Source organism: Panthera onca, chromosome A2 (genome assembly GCF_046562875.1).
Source record: "Panthera onca isolate mPanOnc1 chromosome A2, mPanOnc1 haplotype 2, whole genome shotgun sequence".
Classification (NCBI taxonomy): domain Eukaryota; kingdom Metazoa; phylum Chordata; class Mammalia; order Carnivora; family Felidae; genus Panthera; species Panthera onca.
In genome coordinates, this window is record NC_138340.1 from 25,346,533 (window position 1) to 25,367,112 (window position 20,580).

The window sequence follows — 20,580 nt, forward strand, 5'->3', positions numbered from 1 at the left end:
TGAGGGCAACCCCCATGCTAGGCACAGGTATGTGGGGGAGGACCCCAAAAGACACACCCAGGTCTGCCCAGCCTGCCCACGAGGGCTCATGGTGAGCCGTCAGAGAATCTTGTCATGGGCAAAGTGGTTACAGTAGTTTTATTTTTTATTGTTGTTGAGGAATTTACCTAGTCCCACCTGGTGGGCATAAACAGAAGTCAGAACTTTACTAGGAGGCTGTGGCAGGAAAAGCAATAGAGAGTCATTAATTTTGTTGGCCTCTCCTATGATTCCTTTCAGGAACCCCTCCCTCACTCCCCGTGGTTTTGGGGCTCACCAGTCAAGGTGGCCCCATCTCTCTCACCCCACGAGCTGGACCAATCACAGTCCTTCCTGGATCTTCTTGACAGAATCTAGGAGGCAGGCTTTCTTTCTGCTGGGCTTGCTAAACTGGCCAGAGATGACCCTTGTGCTGTCCAGTTCCATCACACCCACCCAGCAGAGAAAGCCCGAGTGACAGAGAGAGCCGCAATGATATCATTCAAGCCCCTAGATCCAGACGGACCTGAAGCTAGACCCACTCCTAATCTGTCCACGGTAGGTACTAATAAACCCCCTTAGTGCTTCGATTAGTTCGAGCTCAGTTTCTTCTCTTGCAACAGAAAGAGGCCTGACTAATGCATAGGACTTAGACTGTTTCTTCCATTATTATTCCAAGTCTCCAAATAAAAAATGTGCTATTGGCAGAAAGTCATCTTTGTAATGTAATAGTGAGGCCAATCTCATAATGTAGATGGGCAATGTTACAATCCTACAGGGTGTGGGGCTTCTATAAATAATGGGCCAGGCACAGCCCTACCATTTATGGTTCTCAGAAGCTGTTCTTGGGTCCGGGAGTGTCACAGTCTCTTACCACCAAATGCTCTGCTCTCATACACCATGAATCCCCACTATTACTTCCAATTCTAGTCCAACACCACGGGGTTCATTCCAGCTTTCCTCCTTTCCATATTTGTAACTCCCTTTCCCACCAGTGACAAACTGGCTCCCACTGTAATCAACATACTTATTGACTTGCTCAGACCTACAATGCATAGAGAATAGCTTCAGAATGGCTAATCCATACCACTACAAAAGCAAGCCTACTAACTAGAGCTCAATATTTGTTTACAGTTTTTTGTCATTAGTCTGAGGGGATATGGCCAAAACACAGTGTGCAACAGTTGTCCCTGCCCTATTTCGCTATGTTTATGTTTTTCATTTGAAATAACACTAAGTTCATTGTTTCCGCTTCTATTTAAATTTAAGGGATTTTTTTTCTTCCATCCTTGTTGATATTAATTTTTGAGTATGCAAAGCATGAATACAGTCCTGAGAGAAAACTATGTGTAATATATATTCAGACAAGTGTAACCCCTATTCCCACCTCTTCCACCCTGTTCCTCTGCTTCTGTCCTCTCCACCCATCCCTACCCCCCAAAGGGGTCTCATTTCCTGGTTTATCCTTCCTGTGTTTCTCTGTTTAAGAATAAGCAGATATATCTATGTGTTATTACTGTTCCTTCTTTTCACACTATGGACACTCTTTAGCACTACTCTTTGTTCACTTAATAATATGTATCCTGCATATAGCTTCTTATTGGTTCATAGAGATGTTAAATCTTTTTTACAGCCATGTCATGTTCCATTGTGTGCATGTACTATGGTTTACGAAACTATTCTTCTATGTATGAGCATTTTGGTTGTTTCCAATAGTTTGCAATGACAAATAGTGCTTCAGGGCATATTATGCATAAGGATTTTTGTGTTATTGGAAATTTTCGTTTTCTTTTTTTTTAAGTAAACTGTGTTCTGAATGTGGGGCTCAAACTCATGACCCTGAGATCAAGAGTCACATGCCCTACCAACTGAGCCAGTACCCCTGAAAATGTTTCTTTAAAGTAAATCCCTAGGAGTTGGATTGCTGAGTCAAAAGTAAAACACATGTCATTTTAATTTTTTTTTAATATTTATTTATTTAGAGACAGAGAGAGAGTGTGTGCATTTGTGCAAGCAGGAGAGGGGCAGAAAGAGAAGGACAGAGAGAATCCCAAGAAGGCTCTGCACTGTCAGCATGGAGCCTGACATGGGGCTCAATCCCACGAACCATGAAATCATGACCTGAGCCAAAATCAAGAGTCAGACACTTAACCAACTAAGCCACCCAGGCACCCCGTATGTCATTCTTTACACATTGTCAGATCTCTCCTTAAATGAGTTATAGTAATTTGCATACCTACCACCAGTGAAAGTGCTTATTTCTCCACAGTCTTGCCAGCAGAATGCTTTGTCAAACTTTCAAGTTATTGCTTCTCTAATAGGAAAGAAACAGTATCTCAGTGTGGTTTTTTTCATATTTATTTATTTAAGTAATGTCTACACCCAGTGTGGGGCTTGAGCTCATGACCCCAAGGTGAGGAGTCACATGAGCCAGCCAGAGCCAGCCAGGTGCCCCACCAAAAAATTTCTACGTGATAAAAACATTTTGGTATGCAGTTCTATCACTTTTAACATATGTATAGATTCTTTTTTTTTTAATGTTTATTTTTGAGACAGAGAGAGACAGAGTATGAATGGGGGAGGGTCAGAGAGAGAGACACACACAGAATCTGAAACAGGCTCCAGGCTCTGAGCTGTCAGCACAGAGCCTGATGCAGGGCTTGAACTCACAGGCTGCGAGATCATGACCTGAGCCGAAGTCGGACACTTAACCAACTGAGCCACCCAGGCGCCCCTAGATTCTTGTGACCACAGTGAAGACATGGAACTCCCAATCCATTCCATGACTCCCCCAAATTTACTCATGGGACCCCTTTTTAGTCAGACACTCTCTTCACCTATAAACCCTAGTCACCACTGATCTGTTCTCCATTCCTCATGTGACTTGTCCAGTGTCATATGAATGGAATTATATAGTATGTAACCTTTTGAGACTTACTTTTTTCATCTAGCATAGTATCTTTGAGAGTCACCCACACTGCTCTGTGCATCAATAGTTCACTTCTTGGTACTGCCCATCAGTGTCCCTCTGTACCGATGTACCTCTGTGTGCTTATCCATTCACCTAATGAAAGACATTTGGATTGTTTGCAGTTTTTTCTGATTATAAGCAAAACTTCTATAAATATCTGTGTACAGTTTTAGAGATAAATGCCTAGAAGTGGGATTGCTAAGTTATTTGGTAAACATATGTTTAACTTTATAAGAAACTGAAACCATCGAACTCCTAGAAGAAAATATAGGTGGTAAGCTCCTTGACATCGGTCTTGGTGATGATTTTTTGGACTTGACACCAAAAAAGGCAAGAAAAACAAAAAATGAACAAGTGGAACACTACATCACACCAAAAGCTTCTGCACCAGCAAAAGGAAACCACCAACAAAATGTAAAGGCAATTTATTGAATGGGAGAAAATATTTGCAAATTATATATTTAAAGAGGGTTAATACCCAAAATACATAAAGAACTTATACAACTCAGTAACAAAAAACAAACAGTCTGATTAAAAAATGAGCAGAGGTGGGCACCTGGCTGGCTCAAGTCTGTGAAGCATCTGACTCTTGATCTTGGGGTTGTAAATTCAAGTCCCACCAGATTACTTAAAAGAATAAATAAATAAAATCTTTAAATAAATGGGCAGAGGAACTAAATAGACATTTTTTCAAAGACATACAGATGGCCAGCAGGTACATGAACAGGTACTCACCATCACAACCCATCAGGAAAATGCAAATCAAAAGCATAATGAGATATCACCTCACACATGGTAGAATGGCTAATATCAAAAAGATAAAAAATAAAAAGTGTTGGCAAGAATGTGGAAAAAAGGAAACCCTTGTCCACTGTTGGTGGGAATGTAAATTCGTGTAGCCACTAGGGAAAACAGTATGGGGATTCCTCAAAAATTAAAAATAAGGGCGCCTGGTTGGCTCAGCCAGTTAAGTGTCCAAGTCTTGATTTGGACTCGGGTCATGATCTCATGAGTTCGAGCCCTGTGTTGGGCTCCACACTGGGTATGGAGCCTCCTTGAAATTCTCTCTCTCCCTCTCCCTCTGCCCCTCCTCCACTCTCTCTCTTTTTCAAAATAAAAATAAATATAGAACTATCATATGATCCAGCAATTCTCCTTCTGAGTATTTGACCAAAGGAAATGATAGCACTAACTCTAAAAGATACACGCACTCTTATGTTCATTGTAACATTATTTATAATAGCCAAAACATGGAAGCAACTTAAGCGTCTGTCAATGGATAAATGGACAAAGAAAATGTAGAATATATATACAATGGAATATTATTCAGTCATAAAAAGATGGAAATCTTGCCATTTGCAACAACATGGAATGCCCTTGAAGGCATTATGCAAGTGAAATAAGAGAAAGACAAATACCAAATGGTCTCACTTATATGTGGACTCTTTAAGGAAAAAAAAAACTGAACTCAGAAACAGAAAACAGATTGGTGGTTGCCAGAGGCAGGGAGTAGGAAGTGGGCAAAATGGGTGAAGATGGTGAAAAGGTGCAAACTTCCAGTTGTAAAATAAATATGTCTTGGTATTACCAAGTAATGTACAGCATGATGACTATAGTTAATAAAACTTTGTTGTATATCTGAAAGTTGCTAAGAGAGTAAATATTAAGTTATTATCATCAGAAAAAAATAATTTGTAGCCATATATGGTAATGGATATTAACTAGACTTACTGTGGTGATCATTTCACAAATATACAACTATTGAATCATTATGTTGTGTACCTGAAACAAATATACTGTTATATATTAATTATATCTCAATCTTTTTAAAAAGGGGGAAAAAGTTTTTTCAGATATTTCCAGTATTTGAGTCATCTTGGGGATGGTATCTTTTTCTTTTCCCATGATAATATGTCAGACTTTTGTGTTTCTTTGTATGTCAAGTAATTTTGGATTGCATCCTGGCCATTTGTATATTATGTTATGATACTCTAAGTCTTTTTTTAAAATTTTTTTAATGTTTGTTTATTATTGAGAGACAGAGAGAGACAAAGCATGAGTATGGGAGGGGCAGAGAGAGGTGGAGACACAGAATCCAAAGCAGGCTCCAGGCTCTGAGCTGTCAGCACAGAGCCTGACGCGGGGCTGGAACTCACAAACTGCGAGACCATGGCCTGAGCTGAAGTTGGACGCCCAACCAACTGAGCCACCCAGGAACCCCTGATACTCTAAGTCTTGTTTCATCCCTATGGACAATTTTTTAAAGTTTATGTATTTGTTTTAAGAGAGACAGAGATAGCGTGAGTGGGGGAGGGGCAGAGAGACAAAGGGAAAGAGAGCATATGCCATACAGGCTCCGCACTGCCAGTGCAGAACCCGATTCAGGGCTGAACTCACGACACAGCGAGATTATGACTTGAGCAGAACCCAGGAGTCAGACGCTTAACCGACTGAGCCATCTAGGTGTCCTGATAATTTTTTTTAAGCAGGCAATTGACCTGGTTAGGTACGGATTGCAAGTTCTGATCTGCCTTCTTCTTATTATTATTATTTTTCTTAATGTTTATTTTTGAGAGAGAGAGAGACAGAAAGTGTGAGTGTGCCAGCAGGGGAGGGGTAGAGAGATAGGGAGACAGAATTCGAAGCAGGCTTTGCACTGAGAGCAGAGAGCCCAATGTGGGGATGGAACTCACAAACCCTGAGATCATGACCTGAGTTAAGTTGGGTGCTTAACTGACTGAGCCACCTGGGCACCCCCGATCTGTGTTCTGTGGGCTGCATTTCCAATGTCACTTTAATTTTCATTGCCTTTGTGGTGCCCTTAGATCTATCCTGCATGTGTGCCACCCACAGTCCAGCTGATACGTTGACAGTTACCTATCCTGTTTAGTTCTCAAAGATTTTGATGCGTGCTCAGCACAGGAGAAGTCCAGGAATTTGTTCATAACTTTATAAGATTACCTTCTGAAGCCTTGTCTCTGTGATCACTCCTCTCCTCTAGTTCACAGGGGTTCCCCTTTCTAGTCCTCTGGCCAGCCAGGGCTTTAGTCTCCCCTTTGCTATGCATTTCCTATGACTATAACTGCTTCTGCAGCCAAGTGGTGGGAAGATCGGGAGATTTAAATAAAAGAAATGGATGAGGTGCCTGGGTGGCTCAGTCAGTTAAGCTTCCAACTTTAATCTCAGCTCAGGTCTTGATCTCAGGGTTGTGAATTCAGACAAGAAAGAAAGAAAGAAAGAAAGAAAGAAAGAAAGAAAGAAAGGAAGAAAGAAAGGAAAGAAAGAGAAAGAAAGAAAGAAAAGAAAAGAAAAGAAAAGAAAAGAAAAGAAAAGAAAAGAAAAGAAAAGAAAGGGAGGGGGGAGGAAAGAAAAGGAAATGGAGATTCCCTCTATGCTCTTTGAACTATGGTTCAAACTGTGGTTCCTCTGGTCAGAGTGAAGGATTATCTTTGCTCTGAGAGTGAAGACAGAATAGAATGTGTTTAACCTATCTTAATTGGAACTGAAGGGTTCTTGGTGTGATTTTAATTTGCATTTCTCTTATAATAAGTGAATTTGACATTTTTTGGTATCTTTAAACAAAGTCCATATTAAAATGTCTTTAATTTCTTGTTCATATCTTTTGCTCATTTTTCTACTGGATTTTTGGTCTCCTTTATCTTCAAATATTTAAGGGTTATTAGCTATTTACCTGTTATATATGCAGAAAATATTTTCTCCTAGTTTTTCATCTTTTACTTTGCTTGTATTTTTAACCATGAAAAAAGTTTTTATTTTTCTATAATTAGATTTATCAGTCTTTTCCTTTATTAAATCTGGTTTTTGGATCAGTTAGAAAACTTTTCTTTCCTTATGTACAGATTATAAAGAAATTCACTGCTGTCTTTTTTTAATTTTATTTTTTATTTTTTCAAATTTACATCCAAATTAGTTAGCATATAGTGCAACAGTGATTTCAGGAGTAGATTCCTTAGTGCCCCTTACCCATTTAGCCCATCCCCCCTCCCACAACCCCTCCCCTTAACCCTCCATTTGTTCTCCATATTTATGAGTCTCTTCTGTTTTGTCCCCCTCCCTGTTTTTATATTATTTTTGTTTCCCTTCCCTTATGTTCATCTGTTTTGTCTCTTAAAGTCCTCATATGAGTGAAGTCATGTGATTTTTGTCTTTCTCTGACTGCCTAATTTCACTTAGCATAATACCCTCTAGTTCCATCCACGTAGTTGCAAATGGCAAGATTTCATTCTTTTTGATTGCCGGGTAATACTCCATTGTATATATATACCACATCTTCTTTATCCATGCAACCATTGATGGGCATTTGGGCTCTTTCCATACTTTGGCTATTGTTGATAGTGCTGCTATAAACATGGGGGTGCATGTGTCCCTTTGAAACAGCACACCTGTATCCCACGGACAAATGCCTAGGTGTCCTGATAATTTTTTATCAGGTCGTAGGGTAGTTCTATTTTTAGTTTTTTGAGGAACCTCCATACTGTTTTCCAGAGTGGCTGCACCAACTTGCATTGCCACCAACATTGCAAAAGAGATCCTCTTTCTCCACATCCTCACCAACAGCTGTCATTGCCTGAGTTGTTAATGTTAGCCATTCTGACAGGGGTAAGGTGGTATCTCATTGTGGCTTTGATTTGTATTTTCCTGAAGATGAGTGATGTTGAGCATTTTTTCATGTGTCAGTTGGCCATCTGAATGTCTTCCTTGGAGAAGTGTCTATTCATGTCTTTCACCCATTTCTTCACTGGATTATTTGTTTTTTGGATGTTGAGTTTGACAAATTCTTTATAGATTTTGGATACTAACCTTTTATCTGATATGTCATTTGCAAATATCTTCTCCCATTCTGTTGGTTGCCTTTTAGTTTTGCTGATTGTTTCCTTCGCTGTGCTGAAGGTTTTTATTTTGATGAGATCCCAGTAGTTCATTTTTGCTTTTGTTTCCCTTGCCTCTGGAGACGTGTTGAGTAAGAAGTTGCTATGGGCAAGATCAAAGAGGTTTTTGCCTCCTTTCTCCTCAAGGATTTTGATGGCTTCTTGTCTTACATTGAGGTCTTTCATCCATTTTGAGTTTATTTTTGTATGGTGTAAGAAAGTGGTCAAAGTTCATTCTTCTGCATGTCACTGTCCAGTTTTCCCAGCACCACTTGCTGAAGAGACTGTCTTTATTCCATTGGATATTCTTTCCTGCTTTGTCAGAGATTAGTTGGCCATACGTTTGTGTGTCCATTTCTGGGTTCTCTATTCTGTTCCATTGATCTGAGTGTCTGTTCTTGTGCCAGTACCATATTGTCTTGATGATTACAGTTTTGTAGTATAGCTTGAAGTCTGGGATTGTGATGCCTCCTGCTTTGGTTTGCTTTTTCAAGATCGCTTTGGCTATTTGGGGTCTTTTCTGGTTCCATACAAATTTTAGGATTATTTGTTCTAGCTCTGTGAAGAATGCTGGTGTTACTTTGATAGGGATTGCATAGAATATGTAGATTGTTTTAGGTAGTATTGACATTTTAACAATATTTGTTCTTCCTATCCAGGAGCATGGAATATTTTTCCATTTTTTTGTGCCTTCTTCAATTTCTTTCATAAGCTTTCTATAGTTTTCAGTGTATAGATTTTTCACCTCTTTGGTTAGATTTATTCCTAGGTATTTTATAGTTTTTGGTGCAACTGTAAATGGGATTGATTCCTTAATTTTTCTTTCTGTCGCTTCATTGTTGGTGTATAGGAATGCAACCAATTTCTGTGCATTGATTTCATATCCTGCAACTTTGCTGAATTTATGAATCAGTTCTATCAGTTTTTTGGTGGAATCTTTTGGGTTTTCCATATAGACTGTCATGTTGGTGTTTTCTTCTAATATTTGTGTGGTCTCCTATTTAAGGTTTAACTTTCTAATCCTTTTGTGTAAGGTATGAGACATAAATCTAATTTAATTTTTTTCTAAATGGCTATCCTGTTTTCCCAGGACTATTTATTTGAAAGTCCAACTTTACCCCCATGATTTTACTTACTAAATTTCTATATGTCTTTGGGTCTGTATCTGAATTTTCTATCCTGTTCGACAAATCTATTTATCTATTCACGTGCTAGTATGATACTTTATATTTTTATTTTTTAAAGATTTTATTTTTAAGTAATCTCTGTACCCAGTGTGGGGCTCAAACTCATAACCCCAAGATGAAGAGCCACACACTCCACCAACTGAGCCAGCTAGGTGCCCCATATGCTTTTTAACTTAGTTTTTGTAGAATGTCTTAAGGTCTGATTGCGCTGTTGTAGATTTTTCTCTTTTGGTGTTTCCCTTGCTATTGTTCATTTTTATTTTTCCCTATGAACTTTGGCATTAACTTTCTAGCTCCATAAATAAATCTGCTGAAGGAGTGCCTGGGTGGCTCAGTCAGTTAAGTGTCTGACTCTTGATTTTGGCTCAGATCATGATCTTATGGTTTGTAAGATAGAAGCCCACATTGAGCTCTGTGCTGACAGCATGGAGTCTGCTTGGAATTCTCTCTCTTTCTGTCCTTCTCTCTCTGCCCCTACCGTGTGTGCATGCTCTCTCTCTCTCTCTCTCTCTCTCAGGATGGATAAATAAGCATTAAAAAAAAAAAGAACTTTGTATTTTTGATAGTGCAGATAGAGATACCCTTGCTTTGTTCCTTATCTTTATGGAAATGTCCCTAGTGTTTCCCAGAGAAATAAAATATGTTAAGAAACTATCCATTAAAAAAAAGAAGAAAAAGATGAAAAGAAAAAGAAAATATCCATCAATTTCTATTTTCTTGCATTTTTTTAATAGATGTCAAATTTTGACAAAGGCTTCTTTAGGATCTATGGAGGTAATCATATGATTTTTCTTTCAAGATCTATTAATATGATATTTTATTAGATGTCCTAAGATTGAACCAATCTGCATTCCTGGAATGAAATCCTACTTGGTCATGATATGTTATTTTTCTTAATGTTTACTTATTTTTGAGAGAGAGAGAGAGAGAAAGAGAGGGGCAGAGAAAGGGAGACAGAGGATCCAAAGCAGGCTCTGTACTGACAGCAGACAGCCCAATGCAGGGCTGGGACTCATAAACCGTGAGATCATGACCTGAGCCATAGTCGGATGCTTAACTGACTGAGCCACCCAGGTGCCAATGGTATATTATTCTCTTAACATGGTGTTGTATCCTGTTTGCTAATGTTTTATTCAATATTTTTGTATCAATAGTCATAAGCAATCATAGTTTGTGATTTTCTTTCCTTTTCTTTTTTTATTATCTTTTAAAAGTCAACTTCATTTGATTTGGGTATCAATGTTGTACATTTGCTACATTCTACAATAATTTATGTAGCATTGGGACTATGTGGTGTTTGAAGGTTTAGTAGAATTCCCCTGTGAAACTATCTGGGGCTGGTTCTCTTGTGGAATAATGTTCTATTTCTTCCACAGAAATTGGTATATTTAAGATTTCTATCTTTAAAGGAATCAAATTTGGTAAACTCTGATTTTTTGTTTTATGTTTGTTGGTTTTTTCAAAAGGTTTTATTTTTAAGTAATCTCTACACCCAACGTGGGGTTTGAACTCACAGCCCCAAGATCAAGAGTCGAGTGTTCTACCCATGAAGTCAGCCAGGTGCCCCTGTTTTTTGTTTTTTGGGGTTCTTTTGTTTTTAATTCACCATTTTGTCTAGTTTTTTTTTTTTTTTAAGTTTATATATTTATTTTGAGAGACAGAGAGAGAGTGAGAGAGCAGGGGAGGGGCAGAAAGAGAGAGAGAGAGAGAGAGAGAGAGAGAGAATCCCAAGCAGGCTCCACTCTGTCAGCACAGAGCCTGATGCAGGGCTCGAACCCACGAACTGTGAGATCATGACCTGGGCTGAACCAACAGCCAGACGCTTAACTGACTGAGCCACCCAGGTGCCCCTGTCTAGGTTTTTAAAATGTATTTGCTTAAAGGTCTACCAAATAGTCTCTTATGATTTAAAACTTTTCTTCTATTTAAATTACTCTTACTATTTCCCCTTGTCATTTCTTATTTTGCATATTTGTGTTTTCCTTCTTTTGCCTGATTAAGTTAGCAAGTGGCTTATCTATTTTGTTAACTTTTTCCAAAAACAAATCACGATTTTGACTTGTTCATTTCTGTACTTTGTTGTTGTTTGTTTATTCTGTAATTATTTTCTGATGTCTTGAGCTTGGAATCTTTTTACCGCTCTCTCATTTTTAATGATATATATGGTTAGGGGTATGGATTTTCTTCTCATCCCTACTTTATATATACTTTTATTTAATTGACTCTGTTATACAGTTTCATTATCAGTCTTCAGAGATTCAATAATTTTGGTTTGTCTCCCCCTCTGTACCCAAGAGTTAATAGGTTTAAAATTTTCCAGGTTGAAGATTCTTTTCATATTTAAACAATATGAAACTTACAAAAGTTGCAAGTATAGTACAAAAAATATTTTTCCCTGAATCATTTGAGAGTAAGTTACCAACTTCTAGCCCTAATCACCTCAAACACTTAGTGTGTATTTCCTTCAGACAGGTATGTTTCCTATATAACCACAATACAGGTACAGAAATGAGTAAATTAACGTAATTAACATAGATGTTCTTGCTTTTCTTTTGTCCTGCAGAATCCCTAGGTTTCTCCCTTCTGCTCCTTTCCCGCTTTTACTGTACAGTCTCCTCTCTCTTCCTTTTTACTCTTTTCTCCCCCAAAAGCATTGCCTTTCCAAAGTCTGCTCATGCACACATTTTAGTCCCTTCCCTGTAATCAGTACTTTGATGTACCAAGACTCTTCACATTTAAGGTGGACTTTCCCTATTGAAAAAAAATTTTGAGATGTAATTCACATACCATAAAATCAATTTTTTTAAAGTGTACAATTCAGGGAGTCTGGGTGGCTCAGTTGGTTAAGCATCCGACTCTTGATTTCAGCTCAGGTCATGATCTCATGGGTTTGTGAGATGAAGCCCCAAATTGGGCTCTACATTGACAGCATGGAGCCCTCTTGGGATTCTCTCCCTCCCTCCCTCTCTCTGCTCTTCCCCCACTTATGCGCACACACGCATGCTGTCTCTCTTTCAAAATAAATAAATGAATGGTTTTTTTTTAAGTATACAGGCGTATACCTGGGTGGTTCAGTTGGCTGAGCGTCCAACTTCGGCTCAGGTCATGATCTCACGGTTTGTGAGTTGGAGCCCCGCGTCAGGCTCTGTGCTGACAGCTCAGAGCCTAGAGCCTGCTTCAGATTCTGTGTGTGTGTGTGTGTGTGTGTGTGTGTGTGTGTCTGCCCCTCCCCTGCTCATGCTCTATCTCTCTCAAAAATAAACATTTAAAAAAAACGAATAAAGGGGCACCTGGGTGGCTCAGTCGGTTAAGTGGCCGACTTCAGCTCAGGTCATGATCTCACGGTCCGTGAGTTCGAGCCCCACGTCGGGCTCTGTGCTGACAGCTCAGAGCCTGGAGCCTGTTTCGGATTCTGTGTCTCCCTCTCTCTGACCCTCCCCCTTTCATGCTCTGTCTCTCTCTGTCTCAAAAATAAATAAACATTAAAAAAAAATTTTTTAAAACGAATAAAAAGTATACAATTCAGTGGTTTTTAGTACATTCACAAGATTGTGAAACCAATACCATATCTAATTCCAGAACATTTTTATCACCCCCTAAAAACCCCATTATCATTAGCATCATTGTCCAACCCTGCTCCCAGCCCCTAGTAACCACTAATCTTTCTTTCTCTATGGTTTTGCTTATTGTGGACATTTCATAGAGTTGGAATCATATAAAAAGAGGCTTTTGTATTTGGCTTCTTTCACTTATCATGCTCTTTTCAAAGTCTATCCATTGTAGAATATATCGTAGCATATATCAATACTTCATTCTTTTTTATGGCTGAATAATAGTCCCTTATATGGCTATACCGCATTTTCTTCAATTCATTAGTTTATGTTAATTGAGGTGTTTCCAGCTTTGCGCTCTTATGAATAATGTTGCTGTAAATATTCACGTACAATTTTTTGTATGGACATGTTTTCGGTTTGAGTGTATACCTAAGAGTAGAATTTCTGAGTAATATGGTAATTTTATGTTTAATTTTTTGAAGATCTGACAAATGCTATCCAATGTGATTGCACCATTTTATATTTCCACAGCAATGTTTGAGGGTTTCCATTTCTCTACATCCTTGTCAATATTTGCTACTATCTGTCTTTTTAAAACATTATATCTATCCTAGTGGTCGTGTGGTGGTATTTCATTGTGGTTTTGATTTGCATTTTCTGGGCTTTCTCTTTCCTGTGATTTTCACCCAGTCTGCCTTTACAGCCCCTACTCTTTTTTTTTTTTTTTAATGTTTATTTATTTGAGAGAGACAGAGAGTAGGGGAGGGACAGAGATAGAGGGAGAATTGCAAGCACGGCCCCGCACAGTCAGCGTAGAACTGGATGTCACATTCATGACATCATGACCCCAGGCGAAATCAAGTCAGATGCCTAACCGACTGAGCCACCCAGGCAGCCCAGAGTCCCTACTCTTAACCTCTCTTCTATACCAGATACCACATAAAGAGTAAAAAGTAAAAATCCCCTTTGGACTACCTCTTAATGCCACAGTAACCACTTGTTACAGCTTCAACAGTTTATAATAAATTTATTATATATCCTTATAGACCTTGTCCCTGCATATAAGCACTCTTAGGGTCATTTTAGTTTACTTTTGTTTTTTACATAAATGATGCTGTAATATGCACATTCTGTAATTTGCTTCTTTTTACTCAACATGCTATTATTTTTAAAAGTCTATAAGCATGTATTATGTAAATAAGAATTATTGTGAGTGGAATAATGGCATCTTCTAGATGAGTGAGTACATCTGGATTTCTTCTATAAATTTCTGATTGCTATTTTAGGGTAACAGACTTAAATCTAGTGATTTTGTTAAATCTTAATTGTAAGTTTTAATATTTATATAAACAAGAATGTACATATCTCTAGCCAAAATACCACTTATATTTAGAGAATATGTTATTTCTAAGGAATTCTGGGAACTTAATAGATGCTGATTACTTTAACTATCAAACACTCAGCCCCCCTACCTCCCCTACCTCCAAAAAAAGAAAAGAAAAAAACAAAACTTCAGTGTACTTCTTTTTAACTTAAAAATTTTTTTTAATGTTTATTTTTGAGAGAGAGAGAGACAGAGACACAGAGAGAGAGAGACAGAGCATGAGTAGGGAAGGGGCAGAGAGAGAGGGAGACACAGAATCAAAAGCAGGCTGCAGTCTTTGAGCTGTCAGCACAGAACCTGCCGGGGGGCGTGAACCCGCAAAGCGTGAGATCATGACCTGAGCTGAAGTCAGACTCTCAACCAAATGAGCCACCCAGGCACCCCCAGTGTACTTTTTAATATATTGCCATTAGAGCTGTTAGCTATGTCTTCTGGAAGGTTTAGTGGGAAGAGGCAACTGTAGAGTTGGGCAGAACTTAGTCTGAATCATACCTAAGCCACTTCCTAGCTGTGTGGCCCTGATCAAATTATTTAGTCTTTCTGTATCCCACAATTTACTCATCTATAAAGTGGGGATAATAAGTCATCATAATAAAAATATCTGAGGTTAGGTTTCCTTATCTTTAAAGTGGGTTGGCTATATCCAACCTGCAGAGCTGTTGTGAAAATTAAATCAATAATTTATGTGAAGTACCATATTGCGTAGCTCGTGGTAGGCAGCTAATAAATGGTGATATTAATTATTGTTTTTATTAATAGTATCATCTTTTATCTTTATGACTTTGGTGAGGAGGCTCATTCAATTCATTGTTTGTTATGCAAAAGGATACTGATAGGCTGAAAAATGTCATAAAGATCTGTAGATCATAGAAATAACCTATTAAGACACTAGAAACATAATGGGTAATCACAGGAATGGGAAGGTGTCAGATAAAGCAGAGGGAAATAACAGTAAAGGATAAGACTGAGATTTGTCTAAAATTATTTCAATTTAGGGGCACCCAGATAGCTCAGTCCGTTAAGTGTCCAGCTTCAGCTTAGGCATGGTCTCACGGCTCATGAGTGCAAGCCCTGCATCAGACTCTCTGCTATCAGCACAGAGCCTGCTTTGGATCCTCTGCCTCCCTCCTCTGCTCTCTCTCTCAAAAATAAACATTGAAAAAATAAAAATATTTCAAATCATGTGTGTAAAAATCATAAGATTAAAAGGTAAATGTTAAGAAATTATGAGTCAAACTATGGTAATCAAATGTTTACTGTATAAGGAACTGACACAAATCAGTAAGAAAAACTGTAAGACTATATTGCTTACAACAGTGCTGGTTTTTTTTTTTTTAACGTTTTATTTATTTTTGAGACAGAGAGAGACAGAGCATGAATGGGGCAGGGGCAGAGAGAGAGGGAGACACAGAATCAGAAGCAGGCTCCAGGCTCTGAGCCATCAGCCCAGAGCCCGACGCGGGGCTCGAACTCACGGACCGCGAGATCGTGACCTGAGCCGAAGTCGGACACTCAACTGACTGAGCCACCCAGGCGCCCCCAGTGCTGTTTTTATAACCCCTCAAACTCAGTGGTTGGAAACTCTCTCACAGGCCTGGGATTTGGAAGAATATAGGCAGGTTTGGCTGGGCTTGCCTTGGCTGCAGGCTGCAGGTTAGGTTGAGGTCTGCTTCATGTTTCTCAATTTGGAGGCTAACCTAAAGGGGCAGTAGGTACTCAGAGTGTGTGCTTCTCCCGGCAATAGCAGAAGAGCAAGTAGACAAGGGGAATGTCTCTTGAGGCCTCCTCCTGGAACTGGTACTGCATCACTTCTGTCCACATTCTATTGGCTAAAGGAGATCACATGACCAAACCCAACAGCAGCGGAGATGGCAGATGTACTCTGCCCTCAATAATGGGTGGTGCTGCAAAGCCACAGGCCAAAGGGCATGGATGTATGATTTTAAAATACGGAGGGCATGGGGCACCTGGGTGGCTCACTCAGTTGAGCATCCGACTTCGGCTCAGGTCATGATCTCATGGTTCATGAGTTTGAGCCCAGCATCGGTCTCCCTGCTGTCAGAGCAGAGCCCGCTTCAGATCCTCTGTCTGCCCTTTCTTGCACTCTCTCTCCCTTTCAAAAAAAAAAATGCAGAGGGCATGAAAAACTGAACAGTGACTCAACATACCACAGACTGCCAAGAAAGTAATAGGTGAAGTAAGATTGACCAAATGAGAAGATAAAGTTATCAGGTAACATGCCAAAAGTTGAATCTCAAAAAATCAAGTTGAAGTAACAATGAGAAATCACTTTTCATCTGCAAAATTAGCAAAAGTATTTCTAAAAATGATTAAACTCAGTCAGGATGAGGTAAAACAAGCAAATAAGTAAAAGATTTTCATTTTTATAGTAATAGTGCAAAGAAACAATGACATCTTTGAAGGTACTTAAAAGCTTGTTATTTATTTTCCTGAGCATGGTTTGAATTCTTGAGAGAATACATCAAAAAGGTAAAATTTGTCCTAAATTTCAATTTCTATGCCTAATACAGCTAACACACACACATGCAAATAATTGTTTTGGATCCCATTTAATTTTTTTAGGAATTCTCTGCCTTTTTAACATAGTTCTAACACTTTTCTCTAATGTACTTCTCCTAGTAATAGTGATTTTCAAATGTTTTAAAGCTTTGGGACCCTATTTGAAGTCTAGAACAAAGTGGGAAAACCATGTGGCAATCAAAGTAGAGATCATCGGAAAATTCTGTTAGCATGGTTACTGTTATTACTCATAAGGATGATCATTACTTGTAAAATTATTATTTGCAGGGATTCACTTGCAAATTGCTAAGAAAACCTTTTCTCATGACAGTATCAGAAGTAAAAGAAATAGAAGTAGGTAAGTAAAGTCCCCTACCTCCTGAGTGTGTAAGTTACAGGGCCAAACATGATCCAGTTCTTGCATATTTAGTAATTTTCAAATGTCCCAAAGCTTGCAGTGCTTTAAATTCACTGCCTTCTCCTTTTCCCACATAGCAGCTAAAGCCTCCCAAATTTCCCTTCTCTCTCTATAATCTCCACCTTTCCATCTCCACCACCCCTACCTTTACCCAGATAAGGTAAAGGTCAACAACTTCAAAAATACGTATTGCAACTATAGGTAGGTGGGTCCCCTCAATCCGGCCTTTAACTTCACCCCGCATCCTGTTTCTGTCTTCCTAAACCATGGTGCAACCCTAGTTTAGTAAACAAACATGGTTCACCATTTCCCACCACATCGTTTTACTTCCTTGGCCTTTTTCAAAGGTTCTCCATAACCTGTATCCACCCCTAATGGGCAGGTCTGGCTGCATAATTTGGGGGGTTCAGTGCAAATTAAAATTGTAGGACTATTGGGCCAAAAATTATTAAGATTTTCAAAATGGCAGCAGCAGAGCATCAAACCAAGTATGGGGCCGTTCTGAACACAGGGTCCTGTGTAACTACAGGGGGTGCATTGTGCCCACAAAGTTGGCCATGCCAACAGTCACCCATCACTGTAGAGAGGCCACCATTCTTGCTGTCCAGCTTCCGAGTCTTCTTACATGTTGTTTCCTCACCTGGAACACCGTCCTCCCAACACCCAGCTCCTGCCCACATTAAGCTTTAGTCTTTTCACAGACCTATTCATGTAGAGGCAACGAGTTGAGAGTTGGTCTTTACATATGTCTGATCCATCCCCTCCTATAGCTTATAGTAGTCCTGACCATCTACAAATCTACAAACGTTAATTTAGACCTTAATTATATGCTTCCATGTGTTATTGTCTTACTGCTTCATTCATTCATTCATTCATTCATTCACCAGATATTGTATGCCAAATATTTGCCATGACTTTGCTAGGCACTGGGTATAGTAAGTCCCAAAACAGCAGAAACCTTGTTTTACTTGTTCACCATTCCATCCCCATAGTCTCACATAGTGATGGGCTCGTGGCAGATACTGAACAAATTGTTGTTGAATAACTGTTAACCAGTATTTTCTCTCCATCATATAGTGAGCTCCTAGAGACCAAGAACTGTTTTTATTTGTTCCAAGACTGCTGATTGAGAACCCGCTATGTGCCACATATTGTTCCAGACACAACACTGTTCTAGACAACTTTCTTTACTTCTTCTATATTTCCTAGCACATTTTTATAAGTGAACATTTCCTGATCATTTTGTATTTGCCAGGAATTAGTCTAAGCCTTATCCATTATCTCATTTAATTCCCCCAATGATTCTATGAAATAGGTTCCATTTTATCCCCATTTTATAGATGACAAAATCGAGGCTCAAAGAGATTAAAGAACTGACCCAAAGTCAAAGACCTATTGGGGTTTGAACCCGGGTGACCAGACTCTACATTGCTAGGCTGCCTCCAATGAGTACTTTTTGATTGACTGACTTGACTGAAATAGAGAGCTCAAGGAAGAGTAGTATTGGTGGCTCAATACACCATCAAATAGGGGCTGTGTCCTGTAAAACCACTGTTAGGCAATTTCTTGACCAACACCAGATACAATAGGTGTATGGTTTTTTGCAAGCTTGTAATGTGGCAAATAGGACATAAACTGTGGCATCGTTTACTTCATCATATGAACTTCCAGTCATAAAATGCTAAATGAAAGAGATGCCCACTAGGCTATCCAAGGATGCCTGGAAGAAGAGACCAGACATGAAGCTCCTAAATGTTAACTCTTTACTAGACAGAAGATAAGCAATAAACTTTTTGGGCTGGGGTTCGGTTGTGGGACTCAGTAATTCCTGTTGACACCAACAAGCTTCCTAAGGCATTAGCAGGGGAAAAGGAGAAGGGTGGGAATAAGAAGACAAGAGAGAGGAAAATGGGAAGGCATGAGTCTAATGAGATGTGGACTGGTCAGAGCCATCAAGAGCTGCCTTGGCTGCTCGGCCACTGTGGGCTGCTGCCCCAGCAGGAGACAGAACACTTCAAATGAGCTTTAGGGACGCCTGGGTGGCTCAGTCAGTTAAGCATCTATTGACTCTTGATTTTGCCTCAGGTCGTGATCTTGCAATTTGTGAGTTCGAGCCCTGTGTTGGGCTCTGCGCTAACAGTGCTGACAGTTTGGAGCTTGCTTGGGATTTTCTCTCTCTCCCTCTCTCTGCTCCTCCCCAGCTCATGCTCTCTCTTTCTCTCACAATAAATAAAGTTAAAAATAAATAAACAAACAAATAAAATGAGCTTTACATGCAGCCAAAGGCACACGGAAGGGCTTTTAGTCCCATGGGGCTCAGCGAGATAGAGAGGGCAGGTCACCATGTCATACTTTGATTTCTGTTCCTCATCAAGTAAATGGACTCAGCTCCCTGCCTTTGAAAGAAGTAAAAACAAGGCCCAGGTTGATGCTGTGTGCTGGGTTTGGTAATGGGGGATTCATGCGATTCGTGTGATGTGTGATAAGATGCAGGGAGTGAAAGCAGCTATTAACACTGATTAACTCAAAAGTTGACCACCGGCACACACAGCCATTGTTTCCAACAGCACTCTCTAGCGATGGGCTTTGTCTGGCTGGCTTCACAAGAGACAAATGCCATTACAGGAGACCAAATAACCTTATTTAGGCAGCCGTCAGATAATAGAGACGCTCTAGGTATTAGCCTGACTGCATTAGTTTGATTTGTTACTACTGTTCACCTTGTCCTGGGTATTAATGGAGACAAAGGCTTGGAATTACCAGGAGCAGAGATAAGCTGTGGATTAGAGCCTGTGTGTTTTGAGGGAAAGACAATTCTATCTCGGGTTTTCATTTCCATTTCCACCTTGCTTGATTTTTCCTCAAAGTTAAAGTCCAGCTTTTTCCCTGAATATCATTATATTCACTCCAAAGTACTGGCAGTTATAATTGCTTTAAAAAAAAAAAAGTTACTAACTCATTATTTCCTCTAACAAGATCAATCAGTCTTTATCTTTGGAAATGATTTTGGGGGAAATTCACTTATAATCTTGTATATTATTTTGCTTCTTTGAATATTTTAATATATTACAGGCTCACTTCAAAACATTTAATGATATTATGTTATTAGTATCTGAAAATATGTGAAATATCTGAAAGAACATGCATATTATATTCATAGTTACTTCTTTAATATTACAAATTCTAGTATTATTTAAATTTTTTCTGACTTCCAAATGTTATTTTTTATAGATGCATCGTTTCTATTATAAATGATTTCAGTTATAAGTATGTACCTTCAGTTGTAAGCACAACTTATCTCAATGATAGATAAAATTGAATTTTAGACGCACGTAAATAGGTTATATTATGGTCACTAGAGAATTCTGAGATAATGATATTCTAGAGTTATTGTTTCTTTCCTCACCAGACTTTTTATAGGTATGACCAGGTTTTATAACTAAAAAATAAATTTAAGTGCATTATTAGTTATTAATCAATGTTTGTGATATTGTTTCATTTTTTTCAAAGTCTAACACTTTATATAGAAATTTCCCACTCTTCACAGGTTTAATTTCAGGTAAATTCTAGATAAACTATGATTACTCTCTGAAATATCAATTTGTGAAAAGTACTACTTTAAAAATACTTAAGTGTTAA

The 20,580-nt window shown here is 38.9% G+C and overlaps 1 long non-coding RNA gene across 5 annotated transcripts in view; it reads left to right on the plus strand.

The window, feature by feature from the left end:
* The window catches only part of LOC132678675 (uncharacterized), a 47,721-nt gene that overhangs the window by 19,046 nt on the left and 8,095 nt on the right, over positions 1–20,580 (plus strand). Inside the window, exon 3 of one of the 5 annotated variants that reach the window (XR_009609708.3) lies at positions 280–576. The exons of 3 other annotated variants lie outside the window; for them this stretch is intronic. This is a non-coding gene — a long non-coding RNA (uncharacterized LOC132678675). Of the gene's footprint in view, positions 1–279; positions 4,493–20,580 lie in introns of those variants that run through there. One more of the 5 variants, XR_013554184.2, reaches the window with a different exon arrangement.